The 17,152-nt window shown below is 44.2% G+C and overlaps 1 long non-coding RNA gene across 1 annotated transcript in view; it reads left to right on the top strand.

The window, feature by feature from the left end:
• Positions 1 to 17,152, top strand: part of LOC113460020 (uncharacterized) — a 62,905-nt gene that overhangs the window by 17,949 nt on the left and 27,804 nt on the right. The window lies entirely within an intron of this gene.

Below are 17,152 nucleotides of genomic sequence, written 5' to 3'. Positions count from 1 at the left end.
CTCTCAGTTTTATCAAAGGAATTTGTTATGCAGCAAGGTGGATTCCTTTCTAGGCCTTGAACTATTCACAGCCAGTGGTGGAGCTTGGCCTCCAGAGCTGTAGCATTAAGTTGCTGTGGTGAGTGATCCACTGAATTTCACTTTTAATTTAATTTCACTGATCTCCATCTCCAAAGGCACGGATTCAGGTGTGGGAATGGCTTGCTGTAGGACAGTGATGAATTGTCACCTCTGTTACCCAGCTGCTGGTCCTACATCTACCCCAGGAGCTCTCACAGAAACTCTGGGTTTGACCACAAGGCTTCTAAGGAGAAGGGTAGTAATTAATAAGAAATAATAATAATAAAGCTTTTGTTTCTAGTCCTACCAGGATCAGTTTTAAGGGCTCAGGCCGGAATCCTCCAAGGTAATAATCTTTGTGTGGCTAATTATGAGAAATTAATAACCTTCTGACTTCTTGTTTTGAGGGAGTGTGGGGTGTTTAAGGAAACTGAGGCCCACTGAAGCAACCAAGAGTGCTTGAAATGTAGCCAAGAGGAACAGACCAGCAGAACTGAGCAACAGCATGCAGTCTCTGAATATCTTGCTTAGCTCTTTTTCTTTCACTCTTCTGTTTCTGAACACTTGATTAATAAGTTTAGCAAAACAATGGGTTTTCTTTCCTTAGTTCCCTTCCCATTCCCTTTGGAGTAATCTACAGAGCTCAAGTGCTTTATGCACTGCAGTTTGCAAATGCACCAGGAAGTCTCATATCCTGTTCTCTGACTTTCTTCAACTTTCCTTTGAACTGTAACTCAGAAATAATTACAACAGAAATAAGCTATGTGTGTGTGAGACAGTTTCAAAATTACTACTTATGGAAATTACTGCAGTTGATTCTTCTATAGTGCAGATCTTGACCAGCTTGTAAGTTTTGAGTACTGATGAGAGATACAGAATGGATTTTTTGTCTTTTCCTTGTGAATATTTCTTCACAGTTTCCAGTTAGGCTTGAAAAGGAACTTAGCCTGATCTTGAAATGCAGAAAGGAGAAGTAGACAGCCCACACCCTGTTCATGCTTACTCTGCTCTTTGCAATCAGTGTTGGTTGGTTCCCTCTGGGACACAGAAGATGAGACCAGAGTGGTGTTTCAAATTGCAGACACTGAAACCAAAGGCCTTTTTATGGTGTGCCACTTCTGTCTCCTTTGTCCACTTGAAATAGGTTTTTCCAATATAAGAAGCTTACTTAACCCAGGGTTTAAGGCTATTTTTATCCAGTGTGAAATGTGCATGTAAAGAAAGCCTTTGGAGGTAGAGGACAGCACTGTTTGTTTTTCCTCAAGGTCTCCTTGGAAGATAAAACTATTTTCAGGAAAACTTAGATAATATTCAGATGTCCTGCACACTCATATTGCTTGGCTCAATCCTTTGAGGGGGTGAAGGCAGCAGATAAATTTGCAAAATCCCACTGGTGCAGTAATTAAAACGAACTGTAATGTCATTGCTCTCTGCATGGTCCTGATTTCTACTGAGATTCTGGATCCCTATCTCTGAGATTTTACTGAATCCTCTCAAATATATGTGGAAATTTCTCATTCCCTGCACTGTTTGCAACCATAAATAAGAGCCCTCCTGTGTTCACCTCACATTAGCTACTGAAATTGCCACTATTTCATTATATATTCAAGTGGAGGATATTTTTAAAGCACAGCTCCTTAGCACAGCTTGGGGGTCAGCACATCCATCCCTTTGTGCTGCTGCTCCCCAGCGTGTCTGGAGGTGTTTATGTAGCTGCCAACTGGTGGGGTCAGGGTTCCAGAATGTGAAATACTGCTGCAGAGATGACAGCTAGGGTTCCACAGCCTTCCCCAGAGCAGCCATGGCACTGTCACAGCACAGTTTCACTCCACCTTAAATGCAAAAGCGTGTCTCTAACCATTGTGAGCTTTTAATCGCTCCAATTACCCTGCTTCCCCCATGCTGACAGCTGGCATGCACACCAGTCCTGGTTAAGGCTTGCAGGAGAGATGGATTTCTTTTTTTCAAAACTCCAAGCACAGCCCCAACAACACCCAGCAATTTGCTCAGCTGGAGTTTTCTGATTTTTCACAGAAGATGCTTAATGCAGAAACCATTATAATGTGCAAGATCACTGCCCTTGCAGAGGATGCAGCAACACAGAACAAACTGAATCCAGGGGGTTATTAAAATGAATAAAATCCATGATACCAGAGTTATCATTAAGCAAGAGCTTGGTTTAAAAAGCTGTGCTGGTAGCTGGAGGTTTAGCAACACAGGCTGTTTGCCTTTTGAGTCAAAAGTGATTAAACCTTATGGTACCAGATTAAAAATGTAAATATATAGAAGAAAACGTACTCTGCCATCCATAGAAGTCCCATTGTTATGGAATATTCTGAGTTGGAAGGGACCCACAAGGATCATGAGTCCAACCCTTAGGTACTCAGCTTTGTTCCTTTGCAGCCTCTCCTGAATGGCCACTCTGTGCTGACTTGTCCAGCAACATTATTATGGGGTTTTTGGCTAATGGAGGTGGACTCTTTCCTCTTTCTCTCATCATGAAAAGTCCTGCCATGTTCACTGGGAGTGCTCCTGATAAACAAAGAGACAAAACCTGAGTTTTCCCAGTGATCATTAGCTGCCTCTAACACCTAAACCCCACCAGCAGATCCTGTTACTCTCACACAAACTGGGTACCAAAGGCTGACGGAGGGTGTGGATTTCACCCTCTCAAAGGCCTCTCATGACTTGGCATGGGTCAGAGATGGAGTAACTTGCCAAAGACCAGAGCTGGGCATGTTTTTGTCTCAGCAGCAATGCCAGCTCATGCCACTCTCTGATTGACCATCCAGCATCCTGACTGTGGAACTGGTTAGGCTGAGCATTTGCTGTCTAAAGGAAAATGTGGGGTTGTTGGGTTTTTTGGTTTCCTTGGGGTTTTTTCCCCATATGTTCTGCTCCTTTCCTTCAAAGTCTGACAGACACTTGTGGCACAGGGATGGAGATGGTTCTAGGTCATGCTTAGTAGTTGGTTCTTGCTACTGTGTTATACAAGATCTTACAAATACTGCAATGTCACCAAATTCCCAGGTGTTCTTCAGAAATGTGTCTGGAAAACCTCTCCAAAAAGCACAGAGTTGAGAGCTCTCACTTCAAACACCCTGTCAAAATTGGATGCAAAAACCCTATTTGAGAGGAAACAATTGAATTCATGTGCCAATCTGGCCCATTAACAGAAATTATTTATGCTCCAAAGGCAGCTGCACTGCAAAGTTCTCCAATGGTTTAATAGACAGCTGCTTCTGCTCGGTGCTGAGCTGGAGCTGTGGCTGCTGGTGCCTTCTCCAGTGATAGGCTGGCAAAAGTCTGTCTTCTTCAGCTCTTTTACAAATAACAGTGAAACAGGAGCCAGGAAATGTGGGCACAAGTGTCCTGGAGGGAGCTGTCTCATGGCTGTGGTTTTACACCCACCTCCCACCTCTCCTGCTCGCTGCTGTGGCAGTTTGTTTGAGAGCTGCAGAATAAAAGTTGCCATGGGATCTCTCTCTGTTGGTACCAGTGCAGAGCTGCATGCTTTCTTTTGTGTTTGACTCACAGCAACTGCCTGCAGGGCTGTGTGCTCACCCTCCATGGGTCCCTGCAGCTCCAGGACATCTTTGGAACTCCAGGAGTGCAATGGGTGCAGGCTCGCAGCTCATTGCAGAATAACCTTGGGGTGTTGTGGGAAAGGAGGGGAAATTAAGTATTTTTCCTTCTCCATCCACAAATCAGTCCTGTTGTCCAAAGTAACTTCAAACTCTCCTTGATTTAGGTGTGTGAGGGTCTAGATCCCAGGTTTGCTGTACCCTCAGTCTCTCCAACCAGACCACTCCATGCCTTTGCCCAGCAACCCCTGTCCCTCTCCAAAGTCAGGAGGTGGCTGAGCCTTGGAACAGCCTTTGAAATGAGAATTTGTATTCAAAAGACACATTTTAGTAGTACAAAATTAAACACTACCCTTAAATTGTACTAATCCTTCCCCAGAGTTGATGTGGCACCTGCTGGGTGATGTTTCAGCAGGTGGAAGTGCCCAAGCAGCCCCAGAGAGGGCACAAGCCTTGCCCAGTTGTGTGTGCCTTCAGCTCTACCTTTGTTCAGACACACTCAGGATTGCTCTGGCAACTCCAGTCACCAACTGCAAAGGATTCATCCTAAAACCCAAAAAAGGCTCGTGCTTTAAGGGCTTTTCTCCCTTTCTTATTTCCTTCATCCCAGAAATCATTTCTGAGCAGATGGGCCTACAGCAGCTTTATCAGTCACCCTTTGTTCCCTGATTTCTGAGCCTGAGCTAACACAGCTGCTCTTGGAGTCAGGGGGAATATCAGGTGTTTGTTTTCCAGTGCCTCAGATCAGAAGGATCCTTGCAAGGAAGCCACCCAGTCTGGTGGCTCTTGCCAGCCCCAGAACATCCCAGGGGGGTGAGGTCTGTACCTGCTTGGAGAAACTCTGTCCTGCTGCAGCCAGAAAAGCATTGGTGCATTTTCTGTGTGCCACAATTGCAGAGCCCAGGGAAGAGCTCTGTTAAATCCCACAGGGGTGGTGTGGGAGATTCTCATCTGTTCCCTACACCCTGCTCTGACAGGTCACTAATTTAGGCAGAAGCAAGTGCTAATTATCTGTGTGCACACCTCCAGCCTCAGCTGAGATGAGCACTGAGAGCTTCCATGGATGGGAATTTATTTGGCTGCTTCTTGGGATGGTTTTGTCTCTCTGGCTCCTTGCTTGGTCTTGTCTTGGACATCTGTTTACAGTGATATAAATAGAACTTTATTTTTTCTGTCCTTGTCCTACTTATAATGTGCACACAAAGCTCTGTCCATCAGATGAACTTTGTGATGAACAGATTTGTGGAATTCCTTGGTGTGCCCACAATGAAGCAAAGTAGCTTGGGGGATCTCTCATTGTATTTTATTTTCTAGATGCTGAATGCATTTCAAACCATCTTCCTCTCCCAAACTGAAATGTGAAAAGCAATTCTGCTCCACCCACTGACCTTCATGTCCTTGCCTCAGGTGGAGCAGGAATTCCTACAGAGCTGATATTTTCTCTGCTTCTGAGGAAAAAAAAAATCTTTATTTGCTCTGAGACACATTGGATGTTATCTGTGGCTGTGTGGTTACTCAATTCACGATCCTATTCCCAGCCTGGAATTTGCCACAGGATTATCAGAAAGCAGAAACTGGAGGACCTTTCTAGGTGTGAACACAAATTCCCCTGATTTATTTTGACTTGTTCTGACCATTTGCTGAAACAAGTCTCTCTGAGTCCAGCCAAGATTTTACACCAAGGAACGTGATGTGCAAAACTTAGAGCAACACATTTGTACCTGAGAGGGAAATGAGCTCTGTGACTGGGGGGAATTCCTGGATCACAGCAGCTGAAATGGGAAATAGGGAAAATTGAACTAAAAAGACCTTTTCAGGTCTCTAAAGAACATGTCTGGGTGAGCTCCCACACAAATCTGGCTTTGATTGCCTCTTACTTGATATAATGAAGAGAGATCTTGGGGGCTTTTTTAAATTTTGTTTTTAAGAAGTAGCAGATGAACATGGCCAAAAGTGGATAGGAACAATCTGAGGAATTGCAAAATGCTAAAATAAACTAAAAGCATTGTGAGGGGTTATATTATTGCCTGAGTAAAGACAGAATGTGCAGTATTTAATGACAGCCTTACAGGATTGTGCTTGATGAATGCATTTGTTGGGTAGTGAGGTTGGTTCAGCAGTGCCCTTGGTGCCCACTGTGGGAAGAATTCCTGTTTGTTGGCTCCCAGGTGTGATCCCAGCAGCTGCAGCCTCTCCAGTGCCAGTTCTGACACTGAATAAATTGCAGTGCATCTGAAATGGCTGGAGCAGCACGAGGGCTCTCCCACAGAAATAGTTCACGAGTGATTACCCCCTCTCTGTCTCCAGCAGACAACACAGCAAATGTTTGCAGAGCACAGCAATCCAGCAATCATTTCAGCACCAATCCTATTGCTTCTGAATGGAAATGCACGAGAGAACTCTATGTGCAAACCCCAAAAATATTTCCTGGGCACAAAGCCAAAGCAGAATAATTTAACTCTATTGAAATGCTTCATGTTTGGGGGGAGTTTTTTTGTGCCAACACGTGAAAATCAACATGTTCTCAAGGAAGGCAGAGGTTTTGTAGAAGCAGTGGTGGTAGAATATTTTTTCATTGAATTTTGACCCATTTTCTTGAGGCATGCTGTTCAAACCTCAGGGGCACATGCAAATTAGGAGCAAAAGTCTAATTGGCACATGCATTTGCCATAACTGGAGGAACAGAATGGAAGTGATTTGGTGTTAGGGCATTAATAACAGCCCAGGTCTGAACAGAAGGGGAGCGTGAGGGGGTGGGAGGTGGTTCCAGTTCCATGATTCCTGCCAATGTCAACCCTGGCATATATATAATTAGCCTACTTGATTAACATCACAGAATAAAAATGTGAATAGGGGAGCTCTTCTACTCTGGCAGCCCCAGGCTGAGGAGCTGGAAGGTGCAGAGAGAGAGGCTGAGGGTGGGCAGCAAAACCTTGTGGGTAGAACAGCTGGTAATGAACTTTTGCTCACTGAAGGCGTAGCATGGCTTCCGTTTTCATTGCTGATGGCAAATCTCCAGTCACAGCCTCCTTTCCTGCAGTTGTGATCTCTCTCAGAACCTTGTAGAGTCCTGTCCATGGCTGCTCTGCTTTTCAGGGTGCTGGGGAGTCACAGAATTCACTGAATGACTGAGTGGAAGGGACCCTAAAGCTCATGGAGCCCAACCCAGCCCCAACACCTCAACTAAACCCTGGCACCCAGTGCCACATCCAGGCTTTGCTAAACACAGTCATGGATTTGTGCTCCCTGAGCCCTTGTGTGCAGCACCACAGCCCTCAGGAATTGCTGAATGCCACAATTCACACAAAGGAAGGAGTATTAGCTGCCCTTTTCTTCCTCTGCTCACAAGCAAAATAACCAAGGGAATCCATCCTTCCCCAGAATATGGAAATAGGAATAAGTAGCTGTAGAATCCCAGAGGGCAGATGTCTGATAACAAATCCATGCATAGCTCTCCCTCATGGAAAATAAAGGAATAGAAGGACTCATTATTACCCCTGCCCCAAGCAGAAGCTTAGCAGCTCACAGGAGTGACAGCTCAGATTATTGGTGTATTTATAATAAAGTCTTTTAAGTCTGCCACGTGGATTTGTGAGTCAGCAAAGAGAGCAAATAGGTCTGCAAGGGACAGGCCAGCACAGAAGGGAAAACTGTCAGGGATTACTCAACCTTGAACATGCCCCAGTCTGCCTCCATTTCCTTTAGCAATAACTATTGTTCTGGGAATGAGAGGTTTATTTTTAATTTCTTTGAAAGCAAAGTGCAGGGAAGGCAGTGAGAAGTGCCAGACGGTGATGGAGCAGGTCAGGCTGCCCAGCTGGCACCACACACGGGTGAGCTCTGCACAGAGGTGTTCCCCAAATACCCTCCAGGCAAAGGCTGCTATGAACCCAACTATGAACCTGCACCTGGAAATTCACTGTGCTCTACAGGTGCATCCTGCAGTAGGTTTGGGGGAGCTGATTGCCTTTCTAATAGGTTTACAGCTGGAGATACCAATTTAGGGCTCATAGGAAGGATAGTCCTTAATCCTGTTCAATCTAGAAGCTCCTTGCAGGGCTGAGATCACAAAGAACCCAAAAATAAAATGCAAAAGTTGACCAACTGCCAGTTTTTAAAAATTTAATAGCTTTTATTATTTATCTAATACAGAAGACTTTAATGCTATGTAATGTTTTTGCTTGAATCTTTAGAAGAAAATAAATCATACTGTTGTGACTGGCCAGAAAGCAGCAGCTGAATGCCATGGCATAAAGGAGAGATTGTAATGAAATGGATGCACAATTCACCCCAAAAGTTGGTTGGAATGGAACACTAATTCACATTAGGATCTTCCAAAGCCTTGCTAAACACAGCTCCTAATCACTCACTGATGGTCCCACTCTGCTTTTTATAGCAGCAGTAATCCAGGTAACCTGGACAAACTCCAACTTGGGTAATTATGTTCTCCTGACCTAAATTCTCCTTGGTGTTTCAGATGGATGCTATTCTTGGGCTGCTATCCTTAACAAGCAGTTGCTGCTTGGTGCACTCTGTGTTTCACCTGAGTGAGCTGTGTCTCACTGGACTCACAGCCTGTCTGAGGGACATTCTGGGAGCTTTTTAGACTTTAAAAGCCTTTTGTAGGAGTAAAGCGGGAGAGGATTTCGTGTATTTCATTTACAATTTACAGCATCTACTTAAAAATATTTTGGTTGATATATATCAGATGTAGTAATTAAATCAGATATTTTGGCATGCATACACACTCCAGGATGTGGGCATTGGAGGCACTTTAACAGGCAGTCCTAGAAATTCAGCTTTTCTTGGCATTTATCACTGGCTTCAAAGAATGAATGCTCATAATTCTGCCAAACACTCAGTAATGAGGATTTCAGCTGAGCATTCCCAGCTTGTTCTTCCCAGCTCCAGCTGGTCAGCAGTACCTGATGCAGATCAGTGGTTCCTGGAACCACATCTCCTGCAGGAAGGCTCAGCACAGAGCACAGGCTGAAGAGCACTTGCAGATAAACCCTCTGGAGTTTTTCTGAGGGGGAAAGAGGCAGATGTTTGGGTTCTTTTGTTGGTTGAAAGATTTTTTTTTTTATAAATACTCAAATACGAGGGAGCAGCCTGAGGAAACTGTAAAGCAGATCTAGTGGATCACCCTGGGGACATCAGCTGAGTCAACATTAGCTAAATTTACCAGACTTTCTTCCCCATCTTGATTTCAGTCTGCTTTGAGTGTGAAATACTTCTGTTCACTGCTGTCACTTATCTGGTTTGTGGTTTTATCAAAATCATTTTACTCATCCTCATGTTTTGCTTGGGGCAGATAAGCAAAAGATGCTTTCACCATTGTCACATTTTTCACATGGTCTGAGCTCCTGGATGTTCCTGGACAGGCTCCCTTCACCAGCCAAACAAGAACAGGAAAAAAGCAAAGTGAGACCAACATTTCAGGAAACAAAGAAATGTGTGCAGGAGGGAAATTGGGGTCAAACCCCCAGATCTGAGGAAGGATGGGACAGGAAGTAGGAGGGGGGCTGGAAGGAAGAGCAAAGCTGTGAAAGGATGTGTCGGCAGAGCATGGAAAAGCAGGAAGTGGAAAGGTGGAGTGTCAGTGGGTGAGGATGGAGGCACCAGTGGAAAGGACAAGGACTGGGATCAGGAAATAGCACAAAGCCCCTGCTCAGAGGAAACGGGCAAAATTCCAGAGTCCTCAGCAGCCCAGCCATGCTGCATTCCCACTGGCTCCTGCCAGTGTAACACCTACAGTGAGCTCCACCATTCCCAGTGAAACCCCTTTGGTTTGCATCAGGGCACAGCCACAAAGCCATTGCATTTTCATTGTGCAGTAAAATCCACAAATTATGTATATCTGACTATGTAAGTCCTGTTCTTTGCTTGGACACAGGCACAGTTGCTGTTTTAAGCAGTCAAACAAATTGAGATGCGCAGAATGAGCTAGATTATTTCCCAGTGCATTAAACATGGATGAACTTGACCTAAAATCTTTTAAAATTGCATTAACTTCCCTCTGTTGCTAGCAAAAACGTGAGTTATAAATGCTGGAGCCGGCTGAGGCCACCAGTTCCTCGAAAAAAGGACATTATACATGTAAAACTCTTGGTGATAAGCACAAGAATAATTGCAGGCTTCAGCTCAGGATGTTGAATAAAGCATTCCTGGGATTTCAGGGAGGACTTGGTGTTGCTGTGCTGTGTTGCTGCAGCCACTCTGTGGGTGCCTGAACCCAGAGCAGAGCCCACTGTGATATTTTCCAGAGATGTTACAAGAATTAAAAAGAGACTACAGCATCACTTTCAACTGGTTTCCCAAACGGTTTTATTAATGGTTTCAGGATGTGAGTAAATTAAGCAGATTAACTGTTTTTTTTTTTTTATTTCCTTGTATTTCAATGGAAAGAAAAGTAGGAAACCCCCTTGCTAATGAATCTGCCATGAACTCAGTGCTTCTTAGCAAAATCATTTTTGGCTCCTTTTCACTCTTGTTTTTGGGCTACTTTCATGTTTCAGTCTTGGGAAGTTATTAGAGGTGGAAGACCCCTGACCTCCCCTGAGCTCCTCTGATGGGCTGAGCCCCTTTTTCTGTGTAAGCACAGAGTGAAATGACTGGGGCAGCCTGGGATAGAACAGTTTCTGGGAGGAACTGGGAAAGAGGAGAGGCTCTGTCTCCAGAGGGAACTGAAAACTGAAGCAAGTAACTAAAGCATGGTCAAAAGGGCAGTGATGCAGCCACTGCTGAGTGTGGGATAGGAGAATTTTGTCCATCTGCATCACTGCTTTTAATCTGTGATTCTGCCATCACCCTCTCCTTCCACCTCTGCACTCTGAAATGGATGTGAAATACCATTCTTGTGTCAGGAAAAAGAGCTGAGGTGCTGAAGAGCTGAAATATCTGCAGATCCAAAACTTTTCCTTGGGGCCAGATCTACACAAGTCCAGGTGAGTCCCACTTATTCCAAAAAGATTCAGTGAAAACTCAAATATGAATATGACCAGCTGGAAGCAAAGGTACTCTGGCTTTGGGTAATGCTCAGAAGAAATCATCATTCAGAGAAACAAAATCTACACCTCCTTAAACCCATGCTTGAGACACAGTGAACATATGAAAGAGAAAGGAGGCACAGCTCTAATGCACACTACAAAAAAAAGAAAAATTCTTCCCCTGTCCACAAAAGACCTTTTCACTGGAGGGAATTTTTCTCTCCCATTTATTGTTTTCCCACTGATAAAAACCTGGTTCATTTTTAGGGTTTTTGGTAGTCTAGCTCCAAAACTGAAATCTGAAATAAGAAAATTTTGTTTTTTTTTTTTTTTTTTGTACATCTTCTGCTCAGAAGTCAGTAAAATCCACAGATGCTGAGTTCACACAGAGGGTCCAGGTATTTATTTCCTGTGCAGTGCAAAAAGCAGTGAGCAGATCCATGCAGTGAGAGCCCTGTTGCACAGTTACCATAGAGACAGCACATTCACAGAGTGCTTTCCTTATTCCTGCCAGTGGTGGAGAATTAGGCACAACACCATTCCTGCTCTTTCCCCTTTGGTGCACACAGACAAGGTGCTGACTTGCTGGTTCCATCCTTGTGTTGGGATCAATGAAAAGCCCCCTCTGTGCATTTTTCTCTGAGCTGCTGAAATGCAGACTCAGTGCCACCACCTCTGGGGTTTAGCAGAGTTCACACCTCAGCTCTCCCCATTTTGTTCCTCAAACCATGCTCACACAATTTCCTGTTTAGAAGCAAAAAGGGGGCTAAAGAGCTCTTGGTGCTTCCTCTTGTAGCTCAGTGCAGAGGTTTCTTCCCCAGAAGCAGCTGACAGTCAGGATATTTCTCTGATGGGCACTTGAGCTATTTTTTCCCATTCTCATCAGTTCAGATGGCTCTTTGTAAGAGCAGTTTCAAACCCTAATTTCAAGTGGCTGAAAAATAATGAGATAAAATAGGTTCTTTGAGTTGTAAAAGCATTAGCTGAGCAGGCTTGGCTCAGTGTCAGAGAAGCACAAAGCACAAGGGACAGAATTAATACCCAAGAAAATTCTGTGAGCTCTGTAGAGAAGGTACAAGAAATCTGAATCACAGTTCTGCAGACATTGCTGTTCCTTTGCTGTATTCTCTGCACTTCTCTGAGGTCTAAAAAAGGCTTCTGACACTTATTAACTCCTTCAATTTAAACATTGTTTTATGGAGTTCAGAGGTGGAAGCTTTGCAGATGAAACCCTTTGGTTTTTTGTTCCTCCTTTCTCTTTGGGGAAATTGAAGTGTCACGGTGACCAGGGTTAACAGATGCACCAAAAGGTCAGCAAGGCACATCACATGTGAGCAATGAAAACCAAATCTGCCTCTCATGGGCTTGACTGAAGCCTTTCCAAGATGGCAAGAGTGAAGAGAAGCTCTGGAGAAGCAGAGAGGAAATCTTCTGAGAAGAAAATAAGTTTTTAAAATACACAGGGAGGTCACTGCAGTTGCAGGTGATGGAGGATTCATATCACAGGAGCCCTCAAAGGCCTGGCTGCAAAAACTGCTGAGTGAAGGTAAAACCCCCATTCCAGAGTGTAATCCTTTCCCTCGAATTGATTCTGTTAGGAGATAAAGGGACACAAACCAAGTGACATCGTGGTGCCACCTTCAATATCCCCTCTCTGATGTTAACATCTACCTGAATCCATTTTCTGCTCTGTATTATCTTGCCACTAATTGCACAATAATTCTTCAATTACTGTGGGCTGCAGAACAGGGAAGCCCATCTGTCAGTGCTCTGTGTCCTTGTGACTCTTCCTGCCCTGAATTTGGGAGGGCTGCACTTTGCACTTCCTTTCCATTCCCTCGGGGCATCCCCTGCCAGGCACTAAGGGATTAAATTGAAGCTCCAAGCCCTGCCCTGCCCAACTCCCAGCAATTCCTGGGCTGGCAGAAGGCACAGATGAGCCACATATGAGGCAGCATCTGAATCAGGCTGTAATTTGTAGCCCAGGATGTTCAAGTAGTGAAACCAGAGCTGTCTGCCTACGTACACAAGGCCAGAAACTGGTGATGTAAAATTCCCTTTCTGCTCAGAGAAAAGCTTTGGATCTCAGGGGATTTCTTTAGGATGAAACTGGGAATTTGAATTAGATGATGCTCCTTTTTTTCCTCACCTGGGCAGTCAGAGGGATTTGGACAGTGGGATAAAGAGCAGAACATGATCCAGGGTCGGAAGGACTCAGCATTCAGCTGTGTTGATGAGTCAGGAGTGGTGTCTGGGATTTATTCCTTTTTAATACATATTTTTACCCTGTAACTTTATGATTCTGTTGACTTTTCAAATACAGTAATAAGCACTTTAACATCTTCAAAGTGCTTACAGATAGTATCTCAGTTAATCTCCAAGGGAAGGAACATAAGAAAATAATCAGTAACAGATAAGAAAATGTTTTAATTTTGTAAAAGAACTTGAAGGTTATGACAAATTAAAGACCTGATGTTGAACTAAATCAAAGCAGTGGAAATGAGCTGGAACTTGTATCCATCCAAGGTTTCTGGTGAGTTTGGCCTGGGTGTGGAGTCCCTTGTCTGGTGAAGGGGCAGAAGAAAGACAGACAGAATTACACAAAGAGCTGAGCTGGTATCCCTGGGGGAAAGGGCTCAGGCTCCATTGCCAGCAGGATGGTGGCCCTGCAGGAGCAGAGAACTCCTCTCCCTCCAGCCCCTTGCAGTGGCCATTTGAGCCCTTCCAGCAGCGCAGGAGCTCATGGCTCTCTTGGCAAGTGCCCACATTGCCCTGGCCAGTGTCACTGTGCTGGGAATAAATGTCACATGAAGGAATAAATTACAGCTGGGAGTGCCCAAAACCCAGAGAACTGCCCAGTTTGCAAATTAACACAAAGATTCTGGCTTATTTTGTTACAGGGGAGGCCAGCTGGATGAAAATATTTCTTTTTGGATAGTAGTTGTAGAAGAATGGGAGGACTGGGGTCATAGAAAGCCAAAATCTTTGCAAGTGCCAAGTGCTGGTTTGAATGCACTCTCTTTTTTCAGGACCTTCAGCTGTTCCCTGCAGGCTGAGAAACACTTTCTGAAGGGCCATTTTGAAGTAGTACAGCACAAAAAAAGCATTCCTCCTTCAGAGAGCACGGAATACTAATTTAGGGTTGGTAAGCTGTGGGGAAAAATGCTCCTCGTGGTCCCCTTTCACCAGGATGTTTTTTCCCTGTCCTATTTGAATTTAATAATGTGTCAGATTAGGGTTAAAGTGCTCTGTTTCCTGTGCTCTGCTCTGACTGTGATGCTGTACAAGACCTCCCCAGTTCTGCTTTTCTCTGGCACTGCTCAGACATGCGAAAGCCCCAAAGGCATTGTGTAAAGCTGCTGGGTGAGCAGAGGAGAGCAGTGAGGGGAGCACGTGAACAAGGCAGGCAGCAGATCCCCCCCAGCCCCCTGCACTGCTCTCAGCACTGGCACCGGGTTGGCATCACTGGCTTTGGCTCTGCCTGGCCAGCACATCCCAGCTGGACACACACTGGCTTGGAAAACCCTTTTTGTCACCTGCTCTTGAACAGATTTTTAGTGAGTCCACTCTCTGATATTAAACATCTGTTTGGGTGAGGGATGTCCCTGCTTTAGGTTACAGTCCTGAGATGCTGAGCGTTCAGAATTCTGCTCATGTTCAGGATTCCTTTAGAACAAGATGGATTAAAAAAAAATAATTAAAAAATAACATGCTCCTCAAACTTTCCACATCTAAAATTCCCTCTGTTCTTGGCGACAGGTCAGGGTCCTTTTGAAAGCCTCAGTACCACTGCACCTGAGTGGTGCCCATAAAAACCCCCTGGTGCAGAGCTCAGCCCTGCCCTTCCCCACAGAAATTTCCCCATATTGCCCCAAACCCATACCCACACTGCCTTGCCAATACAGACCCCAGGAAAGTCTAGACTCAAATTGGAAATATTTCTGTGCCAGGCTGGGTTTTATCTTGTAATGATGGTTCACTAAATTATGCCCTTAATGACATCTATGAATCAGTTTATTCTGTCCAAAAAATTAATTATGAAGACATTCTTGATTTGTGGAGCTTAAGTAGGAAAGTGCATCTACAGTCATCTTCCAAAACCTGGGTTATAAGATTATATATTAATCTTTTAGAGCCATGAAAACGTGGAAATTAGTGTTCAGGTTTTCTCCCTGCCACACACAGGACAATCCAAATGTGTGAAATTCATTGGAAAGGCTTTAACAGTGCTGTGTCTGTGATTGGCCATGAACCATGTCCTGATTCACTGCATAAAACACATCCACTGCACCTCCATAAATCTCCAGATATTTACAGGAACAGTTTCCTTTCCTTACCTATGATCAAACAGTGCTTTAGAGCAGGGCTGGCTGCTCCCTGCCCTGTCCAAACCTTTCACACAGACAATAAAACTGATGTACTGTGAGAAGCAGGGATTTAAATCCCCTTTTATGAGATACTGAAATGACTCTAAAGGGCTGTCATTGCCACACTTGGTGTGACCCAGACCTGAAGGTACATTCAAAAATCAATCAAACTAAACAAAGCTTTTGGAGGGAGATAAATGTGAACTGGTGTTTGGTACGTGTGCTGTGCATTTTCCAGGTATGGGATAAATAAAAGGTTGAATGAGAAATGATCAATAAGAGAGTAAATTGCAGGTACCCAAGCAACTCATTAAATCCAAGGCTTTTGGTAACATACTTGTTGTTATAATCTTCTGTCCTGCACAAGCAATGTCAGGAATGACAACCTGGTATTCATTATATTGATCTGAATTCATGCACCAAGCATTTCAGATCCTGTAGGTTTGTGGAGATGGATTGTACACTGAGATTAAAGAGAATCACCCTGAAAATCACTGGGCTCTTTGTAAACCTGCACTGCACACATGGCTGCGGAAAAGTTACCTTGCATTTTTCATCTTTTCTTCTCTGGGGGAATTCCATTTTCACACCTGGAAGTGTGTCAAGCCTGGAAATCAAGCCTGGAAGTCAATCCTGGAAGTGTTTCCCAGTTCTGGATGGTCTCATACTGGAACATGCAGCTCTAATGTGCACCAAGACTTCTCTGATCTTATCAGAGAGCCTGAGATGGGACCAGAAGGTCTCGTTCTGAAATTCAGCACAGCCTCTCCCTGGCCTTTGGCATGACTCCCATGTTTATATTCATCACCATATGTAGTTATTACATGAATGATAAATTTATTTACATAGTTAATATCCACATATATAATCTGGAAGGAATCACTGAGAGCAGAATTGTATCATCCCAGTGTTTCAAGCTGCCTTTTGAAATTACATGTTGTGCATGAAGATATCCTGAGCTGACAGCAAGGCTCAGCCTGGTGTGTCAGGCTTGGCCTTGGCCTTGTCCTGCTCCCAAGGACAATTACAGGGAGTCTGTGGTGCATGGGGAGGAATTGTTTGGGTTAAGAACTTGCTTTTCTGGTGAAAATCAGAGCCCTGCCCTGACTTAGCTGCAGCAACTGCAGCAGAAATTCCCTTAACCCAGCAGAATGTGGGTTCAGTCCTGTTCTCTTCCATCTTGCATCTCTCAGTGTCACCTCAGTTCCTTTGGGACCTTTTGAAAAATACAGAAAAAAAACCTCATTCTCTCCTTCAGCCTTTATTTAGGTGTTTTTTTCTTCTTTTTCTCCTAATGCCTTCTCAAACTCATTTTCCCTTTTCCTTCTCATTTCATCTAGACTGTTTCATGTTGAATAAAGTACATCCCCTGTAACAGGCAATTTAATTTAAAAAGAGATAACACCTATTTCATTTTTCCTTTTTGTAGCAGTCTCCTTCATGCAGGCAAAGGTTCTCTGCACTGTGTTCTGTAATTAACTTGTCTTTGAGTCAACCCATATGCTCAACTAATGCAAATAATTTTCTGGCTAAGATCATTTATTGCTTGAAAGAAAATTAATATTTTAATCAAAGTAACATTAAAAAGTAATTCAGCTGGTTTAGTGATTCTGAAAATTTGGTGAAAAAAATGAAAATTTCCAAAGGATGTCAATATTCAGGGAAGCTTTGGTTGTGTCTGAATGGGGTTGTGTTCTGCATCCTGCAGTTTTATATAAGCCACATTATATTTCATCTTCCAAAACATTCCATACTGCAGTAGAAAGGATCTTGAGCCTTTCAAAATGTCTTGGAAAGGAATCTGGGGGAGAGATGGGAGAAGTGGCTTTTACCCAGCTCTGACTGCTTACTCACTGGCTGGAAGGACACCAATGGCAGCCACAGGAGGATGAAAGATCCCTTTCCAAACCAAGGATCATTTCAGTGTTTCCTGCCTCGTGCTTGCACCAGGGTGGCTGTGGGAGCATCAGCTGCAGCAGTGGGGCACAAACCCTGCAGAGTGCCTTTGTCAGGGAAGGGGGAGGGAGAGCTGAGGATGCTCAGGGTGCTGGTGTGAGCCTGCTCCAGCCCCCATCCCACAGGAGGTGGGATGGCCTCTCCGTCATTCTGGCAGAAGGAATGTCCTCTCCTTGAAGCCTCAGGCCAGAAATTC

This window comes from Zonotrichia albicollis, chromosome 13, assembly GCF_047830755.1.
Source record: "Zonotrichia albicollis isolate bZonAlb1 chromosome 13, bZonAlb1.hap1, whole genome shotgun sequence".
NCBI lineage: Eukaryota > Metazoa > Chordata > Aves > Passeriformes > Passerellidae > Zonotrichia > Zonotrichia albicollis.
This window is presented reverse-complemented; position numbering and strand designations above follow the sequence as displayed.